At 36.8% G+C, this 15617-nt stretch overlaps 1 protein-coding gene across 6 annotated transcripts in view; it reads right to left on the bottom strand.

Moving 5' to 3' along the window:
* The window catches only part of itprid1 (ITPR interacting domain containing 1), a 141597-nt gene extending 135626 nt beyond the window's left edge, over window positions 1-5971 (bottom strand). For 3 of the 6 annotated variants that reach the window (XM_073052465.1, XM_073052507.1, XM_073052517.1), the window contains exon 1: window positions 5865-5970. The gene's annotated coding sequence lies outside the window, so the exon portion shown is untranslated. Of the gene's footprint in view, window positions 1-3463; window positions 3560-5864 lie in introns of those variants that run through there. The other 3 variants (XM_073052475.1, XM_073052496.1, XM_073052486.1) reach the window with 3 other exon arrangements.
* Window positions 5972-15617: the final 9646 nt, after the last annotated feature.

Genomic DNA, 15617 nt, shown 5'->3' with positions numbered 1-15617 from the left:
CATGTACCCTTTAAACTTTTCACCTTTTACCCTTATACAAAACCTCTAGTTGTAGTCCCACACAATCCCAGTAGGAAAGCCTGCATGCATTTACCCTATCTATACCCTTCATAATTGTGTATTCCACTATCAAATTTCCCATCAGTCTTCTATATTCCAAGGAATAAAGTCCTAACCTATTCAATATTTCCTTATAACTCAGGCTCTCCCATCTGGCAACATCTTTGTAAATTTTCTCTGTACTCTTTCAACCTTATATCTTTTCTGCAGCTGACCAAAGCTGCACACAATACTCCAAATTAGGCTTTACCACTATGTTATACAACTTCAACAAGGCTTTGGAGAGGGTGCAGAATAGAATTAGTAGGATGCTATAAGATGTTTACTTGGATTAGGTTTAATTGGATTAAGTGCTGAAAGGAGACATAGGACAAGCGAAGGTTGCTTTCTGTAGATATGTGAAAGAGGGGCTGAAGGCTGGAGGATGACAGAGTTACAAGAGAGGGAGTTTGAATTGAATTGACTTTATTACTTACATCCTTCGTATACGAGGAGTAAAAATCTTTTTTATATCTCTGGCTAAATCTGCAATTTATAGTAATTTGTAATAAGTAGTATGTACAACAGGACAATCAATATGACATAGAAATACGGTTGTGTCAGCATGAATTAATCAGTCCGAAGGCCTGGTGGAAGAAGCTGTCCTGGAGCCTGTTGGTCCTGGCTTTTATGCTACGGTATCATTTCCTGGATGGTAGCAGCTGGAACAGTTTGTGGTTGGGGTGACTCAGGTCCCCAGTGATCCTTTCAGGCCCTTTTTATGCACCTGTCTCTGTAAATGTCCTGAATAGTGGGAAGTTCACATCTACAGATATGCTGGGCTGTCTGAACTACTTTCTGCAGAGTCCTGCGATTAAGGGAGGTACAGTTCCCATACCAGGCAGTGATACAGCCAGTCAGGATGCTCTCAATTGTACCCCTATGGAAAGTACTTAGGAACCACCTTAACATGAGAACTCAACTAAAAGTATTACCTTGATTTTGATTTTGTTAAGTTGAGAGAAAGTCTTGAGAGCAGGATCAGTTATCTAAGTTAAATAATGAAATTGTGCACCAGAAGTTCTACCAGAACTTTAAATTCATAACTGTTTGCTCACTTTCTAGGGCTTGGTAAACCCTGCAGTCAAAGGCCAACAACCACCATAAGACCATAAGATATTGGAGCAGAATTAGGCCATTGGCTCCATCAAGTCTGCTCAGCCTTTTCATCATGGCTGATCCATTTTCCCTCACAGCTCCAACCTCCCACCTTCTCCCCGTATGCCTTCATGCCTTGACGAATCAAGAAACTATCAGCCTCTACCTTAAATATACCCAATGCTGTCACAGCTGCCTGTGGCAATAGATTCCACAGATTCACCATTCTCTGGCTTCCTCCTTATCTACCGTTCTAAAAGGATGTTGCTCTATTCTGAGGCTGTGTCCTCTGGTCTTAGACTCCCTCACCATAGGAAACATCCTCTCTACATCCACTCTATTCAATATTCGATAGATTTCAAAGAGATCCCTCCTCAGGCCCAGAGCCATCAAATGTTCAAACATCAAGGATCCAGCAAGTAAAAAACCACCTGTTGTGGACTGGAGCAGCAGAAATGTTGGAAGGTTTTTAAGATCACTTCGGATATTTTACAGAACTCTCTTTTTGCTGTTGCATTAGTTCCCTTGTTAATCTTATACCTTTCAATTTGACAGCTATAATCATTTCCTTCTCACAGTCACAGACAAACTTGTCTGGTAGAATGCACTATGTTATACAGATTAAATTGCCTGAAAAAAATGAGTGTATTGAATGCCTCTTGCTACGAGATATGAAAATAAAATTGCATCAAAACTGAGAGTGTTTGACCATACAGGTAGAACTTGCATCAATGACTAATAACTGTTTTCATAACAGTTTTTTTTGACCAATCAGGGTTGTTCGCCCTGAGCTGAACCCCCGAATCTGGAGGAACAAGAGTCAAAGCCCTCAGCCCTGACTCCAGCCAACATAGCTCTCTGGGTCATTGAGGCACACAAGTCTCCGGACCCTATGACAAAGCTGTGGTCCTCTTGTTGACCAGAGGTGTAACTGGCAGTAACTAACTCATGACTAGTAACACTTAATGAAAACCAGTCAAATAATCCAAACCAGCGTTTTAGCTCCTATATTTTTGTGTTTGTTAAATATTATAAATCAATTATTAACTTCTACTTTAAGATAGAAATTGCAAACTATTGTAACATCTCTTATTTCAAAAGATTGCACTTGGTTAAGGGAGTAATAGAAATATTGTATTGCTATTATTTGCTTGTTTAGCCCAGAATGTGATTTTGAATTATGCCATTCTATTGCTTTGAAGACCTGAAGAAATTATGTAGAAATATGGATTCAAGAATAGTAAGTTTCCTGTTCAAGTCATCAATGTTTTGCAAGAGACAAGAAGTAGGATCTCAGCCCGAGACATCGACTGTTTATCTATAGATGTTGCCTGACCTGCTCCAGCATTTCGTGTGTAATGTTTTGCAAGAGACCAGAACCTCTGAGAAATCTTGAAATATTATCTCATTAAGTTGCAACATGTAAATATTCCAAAATAGGGAAGCAAATTTAAATGAAGAGGAATGGAAATTATGACTAAACATACCACATTCTTTATAGTGAGTCATTCTGCATCATTTTACATAAGAACTCTGTTCGTTTATAATTTCTTTTTGCAAAATGTTAAAAATTCCAGATCTACAAATCTGAAATGTGCAGAAAATACTAGAAGTACTCAGCAGGTTAGGCAGCCTCTGAGGAAAGGGAAACTAAGCTAATCCTTTAGGTCTGCAACCTCTTATTAGTATTAGGAAAAGTTAAGAATCAAACATGATTTAAGATACATCACTGGCAGATATAATAAATAACCTTTCACCGACAGTCAGCACTAAATTGCAAAGAAACAGCTACTTGAAATGTTTTTCTCTCTCCACAAATGCCCTTTGATTTGCTGAGTATTTACAGCATTTTATTTCATTTTGAGTTGCCTTTCTTGAGCTCAAAAACTAACTCTTAAACTCATCAAAAGAAAAATAGTAATAGCTAATGAAAATATGCATCAGCTTTAAATTTGCTTACTGTTTTAGCAATTTTTGCAAGCCAGCAACTGCACCGCCGTTTGTTCTATTTACTTGATAAATTGGCACAAATTACATTCTGCTTGCGATCAAGTAAATAAAGTGTGATTGAGGAACAAGTGCAAGTTTTCAAAGTCCTGTTTACCATGGCAACAATCATTAAACCCTCCTTCAACAGGATTTTAAAAATCATACACATAAATGTAGAATTTTAAAACTAAACCAATTTCCTATTCCTTAGTCTAAAAGCAGTTACTCTGCTGCAACCAAGTGATTATTGAAAACAACACAGTGACATTGAGCTTACCTGGTACAGTAAAATGATTTACTGTTTCTACTGAGAAGTAAGGCAGCAAATCTTTCAAAAGTTTGTCTACTACCTTTCACAGCTGGTGAGTAGCTTAGGAACAATTAACTGAGCTTCTTCCTGCTTTTACTGAGCTTGACAGGGTTCACAAATTCTATTGGATATTTCAGTAGCCCAGCCTACTATTAGAGATAAATTCAGAAAGCTCATTTTTAAAGGAGCATCACTGCGAAGTGTTTGACAACTTTTCCAATGCATTTTACATTACCAAGTTATGCTGATAGGATTCATATACTGGACCTTCAGCACTTCATCCTTCCTTTCAATGGGGGCTTTCATTTATAGATTGACAGTTACAAAGTTAAACAGTATGGCAAAGGAGCCTTTGGCCTACTTTGACAATGATGACCAAGATGACCAATGATGCAATGATGACCAAGATGCTTACCTACACTAATATCTCTCTCCCTCCTTCTCCCTCTTTCCTTTCCTCTCCCTTCCCTCCCCCCACCACTCTCTCTCTCGAAGGAGCGTAGATGCTCGGCTATATAGGAGGCCAAACCATGAGCAGCAAATGCAGTAAACAGACTCACAGGTGAAGTGTCGCCTCATCTGGAAGGACTGTTTGGGGCCCTGAATGGTAGTGAGGGAGCAGATTTAGGGGTAAGTGTAGCACTTATTCCGCTTACCAGGATAAGTTTCGGGAGGGAGATCAGTGGAGAGGGACGAATGGAGAAGGGAGTCGTTTAGGAAGCGATCCCTGCAAAAAGTAGAAAGGGGGGGGGGGGGAGAGAAAGATGTGCTTGGTGGTGGGATCCAGTTGGAGATGGCGGAAGTTATGGAGAATTATTTGCTGGATGCGGAGGCTAGCGGGGTGGTTGGTGAGGACAAGAGGAACCCTAACCCTGGTGGGGTGGCGGAGGATGGAGTGAGGACAGACATGTGCGAAATAGAAGAGATGCGGTTGAGGGCAGCGTTGATGGTGGAGCAAGTGAAGAACCATTCTTTGAAGAAGGAGGACATCTCCTTTGTTTTGGAATGAAAAGCCTCATCCTGCGAGCAGATGCGACAGAAACGGAGGAATTGAGAGAAGGGGATGAAGTTTTTACAAGTGACAGTGTGGGAAAAGTATAATCCAGGCAGCTGTGAGAATCCATGGATTTATAATAGACATCGGTAGATAAGCTGTCTCCAGAGATAGAGACAGAGAGATCAAGAAAGGGGAGGGAGATGTTTGAAATAGACCGGATAAATTTAAGGGCAGGGTAGAAGTTGGAGGCAAAGCTGATGAAGTCAACGAGCTCAGCATGGGTGCAGGAAGCAGCACCAAAGCAGTCGTCAATGTAGCAAGGGAGAAGTAGGGGACGGTCACCAGTGTAGGCTTGGAACATAGAGTGTTCCATATAGCCAACAAAAAGGCAGGCAGAGCTGGGACCGATACAAGTGCCCATGGCTAAACCTTTCGTTTGAAGGAAGTGGGTGGAGCCAAAAGAGAAATTATTAAGAAGCTACCTAGACCATAGCTCTTCCCACGCTATTACACCACCCCCTTCCTTAATTCCTCCATCTCCATGCTCTCAGGATAGAACATAGAACAATACAGCACAGTACAGACCCTTCAGCCCACAATGTTGTGCCGACCCTTAACCCTGCCTCCCATATGACCCCCCACCTTAAATTCCTCCATATACTTGTCTAGTTCTGGATGAGGCTTTTCATTTCAGAACAAAGAAGCTTTCCTCCTTCTTCTCAGAAAGAGGCTTCCCTTCCTTCACCATCAACACTGCCCTCAACCGTATCTCTTCCATCTGCTCTCACCCCATCCACCCACTACCCCACCAGGAATAGGGTTCCGCTTGTCCTCACCTACCACCCCACCAGCCTCCACGTCTCTGTGACTTCCACCATCTCTAGCGGGATCCTACTAGCAAGCGCATTGTTCCCTTCCCCCAATTTTTGCTTTACACAGGGATCGCTCCCCTATGCAACTCACTTGTTGGGGACCGTTGGGGTCATATATTAGAAACATTGAAACATAGAAAACCTACAACACAATACAGGCCCTTCGGCCCACAAAGTTGTGTCAAACATGTCCCTACCTTAGAAATTACTAGGCTTACCCATAGCCCTCTATTTTACTAAGCTCCATGTACCTATCCAAAAGACTCTTAAAAGACCCTATCGTGGGGCGTCACGTGATGACGTAGGGTCGAGATGTTGGGAATCCAGCTCCCTCGTAAAAAGTAATGAAATAGGGTTTAAATGTAGAAGAGTTAATAAATATCTACTAGAAACTATTTATAAGCAACTCAGGATTATTTTTAGATATGGCTCCTAAACTGAAACAGAAGAAAGCTACTACTTCGAAGACTGCGCAAATCGGCAGGGAAAAAGGCCTAGCCGTCTCGGCGAAGCCTCGGACTCAAGTTGGATCTCCTCCCGGCGAAGTGCATGGCACTTCTGATGATGCGGGACAGGAAGTTGCAGCAATGTCAGCGGTCTCTAAGAAGAAACGGCAAGAACAACACATGCGCGAAGAAACAAGTATGCATGAACAGATATTAACAAAACTACAAATCCCAACTATGGCTGGAAGTGAAACTGGAAGTGAATCGGAAGTGGAATCAGACTCTTTGGGAAATTCAGAGGAAGAAGAAAAGGAAAAGAAGGAGGAGATTAAAGGAGACATAAAAGATATCCTGATATATATTATGAATGAATTAAAAGCTATAAGAAGGATGCAGAATACACTCGATAATGTGGTGGAAAAACAAAAGAAGATGGATAATAAAGTTAAAGAGATGGAAGTAAAAGTGGAAGAAAACACTGAAAGAATAGATAAGATAGAAGACAATAATCTTGCCTGGACAATAGAAAGAAAATGGATGTTGGAAAAAATAGATGCGCTTGAAAACTCTAGTAGACGAAATAATATCAAAATTGTTGGTCTTATGGAAGGTACAGAGGGAGAAAATCCAATAAAATTCTTTCAGGAATGGATTCCGAAACTTTTGGAAATGAAAGAAGGAAGCTAAGTAATTGAAATTGAAAGAGCACATAAAGCTTTAAGACCAAGACCTCAACAAGATCAAAATCCAAGATCAATTTTGATAAAATGCTTAAGGTACCAAGATAAAGAAATGATCTTGAAGGCAGCTACTCAAGGTGCTAAAAAGAGAAATGGGCCATTGATAATAGAAGGGAAAAGAGTTTTTTTTTATCCAGACATAAGTTACGATCTTCTGAAGAGGCGGAAGGAATTTAATCCAGTGAAAAAATCTTTATGGGAAAAGGGCTATAAATTTTTATTGAGCTACCCAGCAAAATTGATAATTTTCCTGGATAACAAAGAAAGAACATTTTTCATTGACTACCGGAAAGCGGAGAAATTTGTACAAGAATTACCTGATGTCCACGAAGAGAAGTAAAGAATTATAGAAATGAAATGGACTAATGATGAAGACTGAAACAAGGTTGGACTTGACGGACATTTATTAAAAAAAAAGTTGAGGAGTATTAATTGGGAGTAGAGACATTAATTATTTTCTTTTTTTTCTTCACTAATATATTTTCTTTTTTTTTGCGGGGGAGCTGGAGGAGCTCTTCTGATCGATGGCTGCGAGTTTCACGTGTACAATCATGGCGATTGCCATGACCTGTAAAATGGGGGGGGGGGTAATGTTGTGTTCTTTTTATTCGCAACATTAATGGGGGGGTACTTTGTTTTTTTTTCTTATATATTAGTTATCTTTCTCCTATTTTTCTTCTTTTTTGCCTGGATGGTTGGGGAGAAACTCATAGCAACATGGAGAATTTTAAAGAGTTCCCAAGGTATTATGAATGATTAATTTACTTAATTTTTAAAGTTTTAATGTTAATGGAATTAATGGACCTGTGAAAAGAAAAAAAGTTTTAACATATATTAAGAAAATGAAAGGAGATATAGTTTTTTTTACAAGAAACACATTTAACAGAAACAGAACATAAGAAATTAAAGAGGGATTGGGTTGGAAATGTCATTGCAGCTTCATTTAATTCAAAATCGAGAGGAGTTGCAATTTTGGTTAATAAATCTTTACCAATTAAAAAACAAAATGTAATAATTGATTCTGTGGGAAGATATGTGATTATACATTGTCAAATTTTTTCAGAATTATGGACTTTTATGAACATTTATGCACCAAATGAAAATGATGCAAAATTCATACAAGAATTTTTTTGAACTTGGCTGATGCACATGATAAAATATTAATATGTGGAGATTTTAATTTTTGTTTAGATCCAGCTATGGATAGGTCAACTAAAGTTGCTACAAAATCAAAAGTAATAAAACTAACTTTATCATTAATGAAAGATTTAAACCTGATTGATATATGGAGAAAAATTAATCCAAGAGAAAGAGATTATTCATTTTATTCAAATAGACATAAAACAAATATTTAGGTATAAGAGTTGATAATGATATAAAGAACTTATATAAATTAAATTACCATTATTGAAAAAAATTCAAGAAGATCTTGATAAATGGATGGTATTACCAATAACATTAGTAGGTAGAGTAAATACCATAAAAATGAATATATTCCCTAGACTACAATACTTATTTCAATCACTACCAATACAACTACCCCAGAAGTTTTTTCAAGAGTTAAACAAATATGTGAGGAAGTTTCTTTGGAAAGGTAAGATGTCAAGAATATCGTTGGAATAATTGACATGGAAATTTGATCTAGGAGGGTTACAACTTCCAAATTTTAAGAATTATTATAAAGCAAATCAACTTAGATTTATTGCATCTTTTTTTGAGAAAGATAGACCGGCATGGATTAGAATAGAACTAGATAAAATAGGAGAAAATACACCAGAAGATATAAATGGGAATCTAAATGGATACCGGAAAAGAAAGAATCTCCTATATTAAAACATTTGATTGACTTATGGAATAAGATAAATGTTGATGATGAGACAAAAAAATCTTTATTAGCAAAGAGATCTTTAATTCAAAATAGACTTATTCCTTTTACAATGGATAATCAACTTTTATATAATTGGTTTCAAAAGGGGATTAGATATATAGGAGATTGTTTTGAAGGAGGTATATTAATGTCATTTGATCAATTAAAGAATAAATATAAAGTATCAAACAACACTCTTTTTTGTTACTTCCAACTAAGGGTTTATTTAAGAGAAAAATTAGGTCAAACAATGCTATTGCTGAAATCTAATGAAATAGAAACTTTAATTCAAAAAGGAAAGATTAAAAAATTTATTTCTTGTATGTATAACTTGATTCAAAAACAGGCAATTAAACAAGGAGTCCATAAGTCAAGACAAAAATGGGAAAGTGACTTGAATATTAAAATTGAAGAAACAAATTGGTCAAGACTATGTCTTGATAGTATGACAAATACAATAAATGTCCGGTTAAGATTAGTGCAATATATTTTTTTACATCAATTATATATTACACCACAAAAAATAAATAAATTAAACCCAAATTTATCCAATCAGTGTTTCCGATGTAACCAAGAAATCGGTACTTTTTTACATTCTACTTGGTCTTGTTCTAAAATTCAACCTTTTTGGACAAATTTAAGAGTTTTATTGGAACAAATTATTGGAACACAACTTCCACATAATCCAATATTATTTTTACTAGGCGATATTGAAGGGATAAAACCGAAACCCAAATTGAATAAATATCAGAAAGAATTTATAAAAATTGCACTGGCAGTAGCCAAAAAGGCTTTTGCAGTTACTTGGAAATCGGATGCATACTTAAGTATAGATCGTTGGAAGAAGGAAATTTATAGCTGTATTCCACTTGAAAAAATTACTTATAATTTAAGAGATAAATATGAAACATTTTTGAAAATTTGGCGCCCTTATTTACAAAAGACAGGATTAAATATATCGGTGCTCCGAAGATGAAATAATTGGTTATTTGGGGAAAGAAATAAATATATATACTAAAGTTATTACGAACTCCATGGAACATGTGGGGATCTTCCGATATCCAGGCACTCTTTCTTTTTTTTTCTTTCTTTTTTTTTCTATAGGGATATTAGGGGGGAGGGGTTAAGGGGAGGGGGAAGGGTATATATATATTTTTTCATATATTTTCTTTTATTTCTGTAATTATTTGAAAACTCAATAAAAAAAAGTTTTTAAAAAATAGACATAAAACTTACTCAAGGATTGATTTGCTTTTATTATCAAAAAATATTCAAGATAGAGTGAAAAGTGTGGAATATAAAGCAAGAATACTGTCAGATCATTCCCCCTTGATAATGACAATGATAATGATGGATAAGGAGGAATCGATTTATAGATGGAGATTTAATTCAATTTTATTAAAACGTCAAGATTTTTGTGATTTTATGAAAAAACAGATTCAATTTTTTTTGGATGCAAATTTACATTCAGTTGAGGATAAAATTGTATTATGGGAAGCGATGAAAGCATATTTAAGGGGTCAGATTATAAGTTATACATCTAAAATTAAGAAGGAATACATGGTAGAAATAGATCAATTGGAAAAAGATATCATAAAGTTAGAAAAAGAATCTCAAAGATATATGACAGAAGAAAAATGAAGACAACTTGTTAATAAAAAACTACAATATAATACACTCCAGACATATCGTGCAGAAAAAGTAATTATGAGAACTAAACAGAAATATTATGAATTAGGTGAAAGATCACATAAAATTCTTGCTTGGCAGTTGAAAACAGAACAGGCTTCTAAAACAATAAATGCAATTAGAACAAGTGTAAATAAGGTTACTTATAAACCTTTAGAAATTAATGAAACTTTAAAAAAATTTTATACTGAACTATATCAATCAGAATCACAAAATAAGATTGCTGAGATAGATAAATTTTTATCACAAATAACCCTTCCAAAATTAAATTTGGAAGAACAGAAAGGATTAGATATGCCCTTTACATTAAAAGAGGTTGAAGAAGCTTTAGGATCACTTCAGAGTAATAAATCCCCAGGAGAAGATGGTTTTCCTCCTGAATTTTATAAAAAATTTAAAGATTTATTAATTCCTCCTTTTATGGAATTAATATACCAAGTGGAAAGAATGCATGAACTCCCACAATCTTTTTTAACAGCGATCATAACTGTATTGCCAAAAAAAGATAGAGATCCTTTAAAACCAACATCATACAGGCCTACTTCTTTGTTGAATACAGATTATAAAATAATAGCAAAAATTTTATCTGATAGAATATCTAAATATTTACCAAAATTAATACATATGGATCAAACAGGTTTTATTAAAAACAGACAATCAATGGATAATATAACCCGGTTACTTAGTATAATTCATTTGGCACAAAAAAGAGAGGAAAAGAGTGTGGCAGTTGCTTTGGATGCAGAAAAAGCATTTGATAGATTGGAATGGGATTTTTTATTTAAGGTATTGGAAAAATATGACTTAGGAAAATCTTTTATACAATGGATTAAAACCTTAAACACTAATCCTCAAGCTAAAGCAGTTACAAATGGTCAGATTTCAACACCATTTTGCTTAACTAGACAAGGCTGCCCATTATCACCTGCTTTATTTGTATTGGCAATAGAACCATTAGCTGAATTAATTAGAACAGATTCAGACATTGGGGGCTTTAGAGTTAATCAAGAAGAATATAAGATTAATTTATTTGCTGATGATGTTTTGATTTATTTAACAAACCCATTGCAATCTTTGCAAAGATTATCTTTTAGATTGGAAGAATATGGGAAAGTATCAGGGTATAAAGTAAATTGGGATAAAAGTGAAATTTTACCCCTCACCAAAGGAAATTATAATCAATGTCGATTAGTAACTCAATTTCGATGGTCAATAAATGGGATAAAATATTTAGGTATTAGAGTTGATAATGATGTAAAAAATTTATATAAACAAAATTATTTGCCATTATTTTAAAAAAAGAGGATCTTGATAAATGGATGATGTTACCAATAACATTAATAGGTAGAGTTAATGCTGTAAAAATGAATATATTTCCCAGATTGCAACATTTATTCCAAACTTTACCAATACAATTACCTCAGAAGTTTTTTCAAGAACTGAATAAATATGTAAGGAAATTTCTTTGGAAAGGAAAGATGTCAAGAATATCATTGGAAAAATTGACATGTAAATTTGATTTAGAAGGGTTACAACTTCCAAATTTTAAGAATTATTATAAAGCAAATCAACTTAGATTTATTGCGTCTTTTTTTGATGAAGAAAAACCAGCATGGATTAGAATAGAATTAGATAAGATAGGAGAAAACATACCAGAAGATTTTATATATAAATGGGAATCCAAATGGATATGGGAAAAAAAAGAATCTCCTATATTAAGACACTTGATTGATTTATGGAATATGGTAAATATGGACGATGAGATAAAGAAATCTTTATTAGCAAAAAGAACTTTAATTCAAAATAGACTTATTCCTTTTACAATGGATAATAAACTTTTATATAATTAGTTCCAAAAGGGGATTAAATATATAGGTGATTGTTTTGAAGGAGGTATATTGATGTCGTTTGATCAATTAAAAAATAAATATAAAATATCAAATAACACTCTTTTCTGTTATTTTCAATTAAAGGCTTATTTACGAGAAAAGCTGGGACAAACGATGTTGATGCCAAAACCTAGTGAAATAGAAATATTAATTCAAAAAGGAAAAATTAAAAAATTTACATCTTGTATGTATAATTTGATTCAAAAACAGACAATTAAATCAGGAATTCATAAATCAAGACAAAAATGGGAATCTGATTTGAATGTTAAAATTGATGAAAAAAACTGGTCAAGATTATGTTCTGATAGTATGAGAAATAGAATAAATGTTCCACTTAGATTAATATAATATAATTTTTTACATCAATTATATAGAACACCATAGAAAATAAATAGATTAAATTCAAATATGTCTGACCAATGTTTTCGATGTAATCAAGAAATTGGTACTTTTTTACATTCTACTTGGTCTTGTTTTAAAATTCAACCATTTTGGATAAATCTAAGACTTTTATTGGAACAAATTACTGGAGTACAACTCCCACATAGTCCAGTATTATTTTTATTAGGAGACATTGAAGGGACAATACCGAAACTTAAATTGAATAAGTATCAGAAAAAATTTATAAAAATTGCATTGGCAGTAGCCAAAAAATTTATCGCAGTTACTTGGAAATCTGATTTATATTTAACTATGGATTGTTGGAATAATGAAATACATAGTTGTATTCCACTTGAAAAAATTACATACAATCTAAGAAATGAATATGATATATTTTTGAAAATTTGGCTCCCATACTTACAAAAGATAGGATTAAATACATAGGTCCTTTGAAGATAAAATTATAAAGTAATTGGGGAAAGTAAAAATAAATATTAAAATTATTTTAAACTCCATGGAGCATGTGGGGATCCTCCGATATCCAGGCAATCTTTCTCTTCTTTTTTTTCTTTCTTTAGATAAGGGTTAAGGGGAGGGGGGAGGGTTAATATTATTTTTCTCACTATTTTATCATCACATTTATTCTTCGTAATTTTCTAAAATTTAATAAATAAATAAAAATAAAAATAAAAAGACCCTAACGTTCACCACAGTCACCGGCAGCCCATTCCACACACTCACCACTCTCTGAGTAAAATACTTACCCCTGACATCTCCTCTGTACCTACTCCCCAGCACCTTAAACCTGTGTCCTCTTGTGGCAACCATTTCAGCCCTGGGAAAAAGCCTCTGACTATCCACATGATCAATGCCTCTCATTATCTTGTACACCTCTATCAGGTCACCTCTCATCCTCCATCACTCCAAGGAGAAAAGGCTGAGTTCACTCAACCTATCCTCATAAGGCATGCTCCCCAATCCAGGCAAAATCCTTGTAAATCTCCTCTGCAACTTTTCTATGGTTTCCACATCCTTCCTGTAGTGAGGCGACCAGAACTGAGCACAGTACTCCAAGTGGGGTCTGACCAGGGTCCTATATAGCTGCACCATTACCTCTCGGTTCCTAACCTTAATCCCAGGATTGATGAAGGCCAATACACCGTACGCCTTCTTAACCACTGAGTCAACCTGCACAGCTGCTTTGAGCATCCTATAGACTCGGACCCCAAGATCCCTCTGATCCTCCACACTGCCAAGAGTCTTACCATTAATACTATATTCTGCCATCATATTTGACTTACCAAAATGGACCAACTCACACTTATCTGGGTTGAACTCCATCTGTCACTTCTCAGCCCAGTTTTGCATCCTATCAATGTCCCGCTGTAACCTCTGACAGCCCTCCACACTATCCACAACACCTCCAACCTTTGTGTCATCAGCAAACTTACTAACTCATCCCTCCACTTCCTCATCCAGGTCATTTATAAAAATCACAAAGACTTTGAATTTTGAGTGAAGCGCAGAAGATTTAAAAGGACCACAGCCTTATACAGTGGGAGCGTCATTTGTGGGCAGCGGAGTGAGCTGGGAGCAGAGTGAAGGCTTAAGGCCTTTGGCTCAACGGGCTTAGGCGGAAACGGGTGAGGCAAGGTAGGTTTAGTTTTCAATTTTTCCTGTTATTTGAGGAAAGGGGGAATTATGAGTGTGAGGGCAGCTTGTTGTTCTCAGTGTCGGATGTGGGAGGTCCTGGAGTATCCTAGCCTCCCAGACGTCCACATCTGCACCAGGTGCTCCGAGCTGCAGCTACAAGGGATCGTGTTAGGAACTGGAGCTGCAGCTCAATGACCTTCGTCTGGTCAGGGAGAGTGAGGAGTTGAGAGAGCGGAGTTACAGGCAGGTGGTCACACCGGGGCCACGGGAGGCAGACAGGTGGGTCACGGTTAGGAGGGGGAAGAGGAAGAGTCAGGTACCAGGGAGTACCCCAGTGGCTGTACCCCTTGACAATAAGTACTCCTGTTTGAGAACTGTTGGGGGGGGGGGTGGAGACAGCCTACCTGGGGGAAGAAACAGTGGCCATGCCTCTGGCACAGAGTCCGGCCCTGTAGCTCAGAAGGGTAGGGAAAGGAAGAGGAAGGCAGTAGTAATAGGGGACTCGATAGTTAGGGGGTCAGATAGGCGATTTTGTGGATGCAGTCAGGAGACCCGGATGGTAGTTTGCCTCCCTGGTGCCAGGGTCTGGGATGTTTCTGATCACGTCCAAGATATCCTGAAGTGGGAGGGTGAGGAGCTAGAGGTGGTTGTACATACCAATGACATAGGTAGGAAAAGGGAAGAGGTCCTGAAAGGAGAACATAGGGAGTTAGGAAGGGAGTTGAGAAGAAGGACAGCAAAGGTAGTAATCTCGGGATTACTGCTTGTGCCACGCGACAGTGAGAGTAGGAATGGAATGAGGTGGAGGATAAATACATGGCTGAAGGATCGGAGCAGGGGGCAGGGATTCAATTTTCTGGATCATTGGGACCTCTTTTGGGGCAGGTGTGACCTGTACAAAAAGGACGGGTTGCACTTGAATCCTAGGGGGACCAATATCCTGGCGGGGAGATTTGCGAAGGCTACTGGGGAGACTTTAAATTAGAATGGTTAGAGGGTGGGAATCAAATTGAAGAGACTAGGAGAGAGGAGGTTTGTTCACAAATAGAGAAAGCTAGAAGACAGTGTGTGAGGGAGGATAGGCAGGTGACAGAGAAGGGGAGCACTCAGACTGAAGATGTAGGGGAGAAGGAAGAAAAAGATAATAAAGTTGATTGCATCGTTAGGGATAAACAGAGAGGAAGAGCTGGAAAGTTTCTTAAATGCATCTATTTAAATGCTAGGAGCATTGTAAGAAAGGTGGATGAGCTTAGAGCATGGATTGATACCTGGAAATATGATGTTGTAGGTATTAGTGAAACATGGTTGCAGGAGGGGTGTGATTGGCAACTAAATATTCCTGGAATTCATTGCTTCAGGTGTGATAGAATTGGAGGGGCAGGAGGGGGAGGTGTTGCATTGCTTGTCAGAGAAAATATTACAGTGGTGCTCTGGCAGGATAGAGGGCTCGTCTGTTTGGGTGGAATTGAGGAATGGGAAAGGTGTAGTAATACTTATAGGGGTGTATTATAGACTACCTAATGGGGAGTGAGAATTGGAGGAGCAAATTTGTAGGGAGATAGCAGATATTTGTAGTAAGCACAAGGT

This window comes from Hemitrygon akajei, chromosome 1 (genome assembly GCF_048418815.1).
Source record: "Hemitrygon akajei chromosome 1, sHemAka1.3, whole genome shotgun sequence".
NCBI classification, from domain to species: Eukaryota; Metazoa; Chordata; class Chondrichthyes; order Myliobatiformes; family Dasyatidae; genus Hemitrygon; species Hemitrygon akajei.
This window is presented reverse-complemented; position numbering and strand designations above follow the sequence as displayed.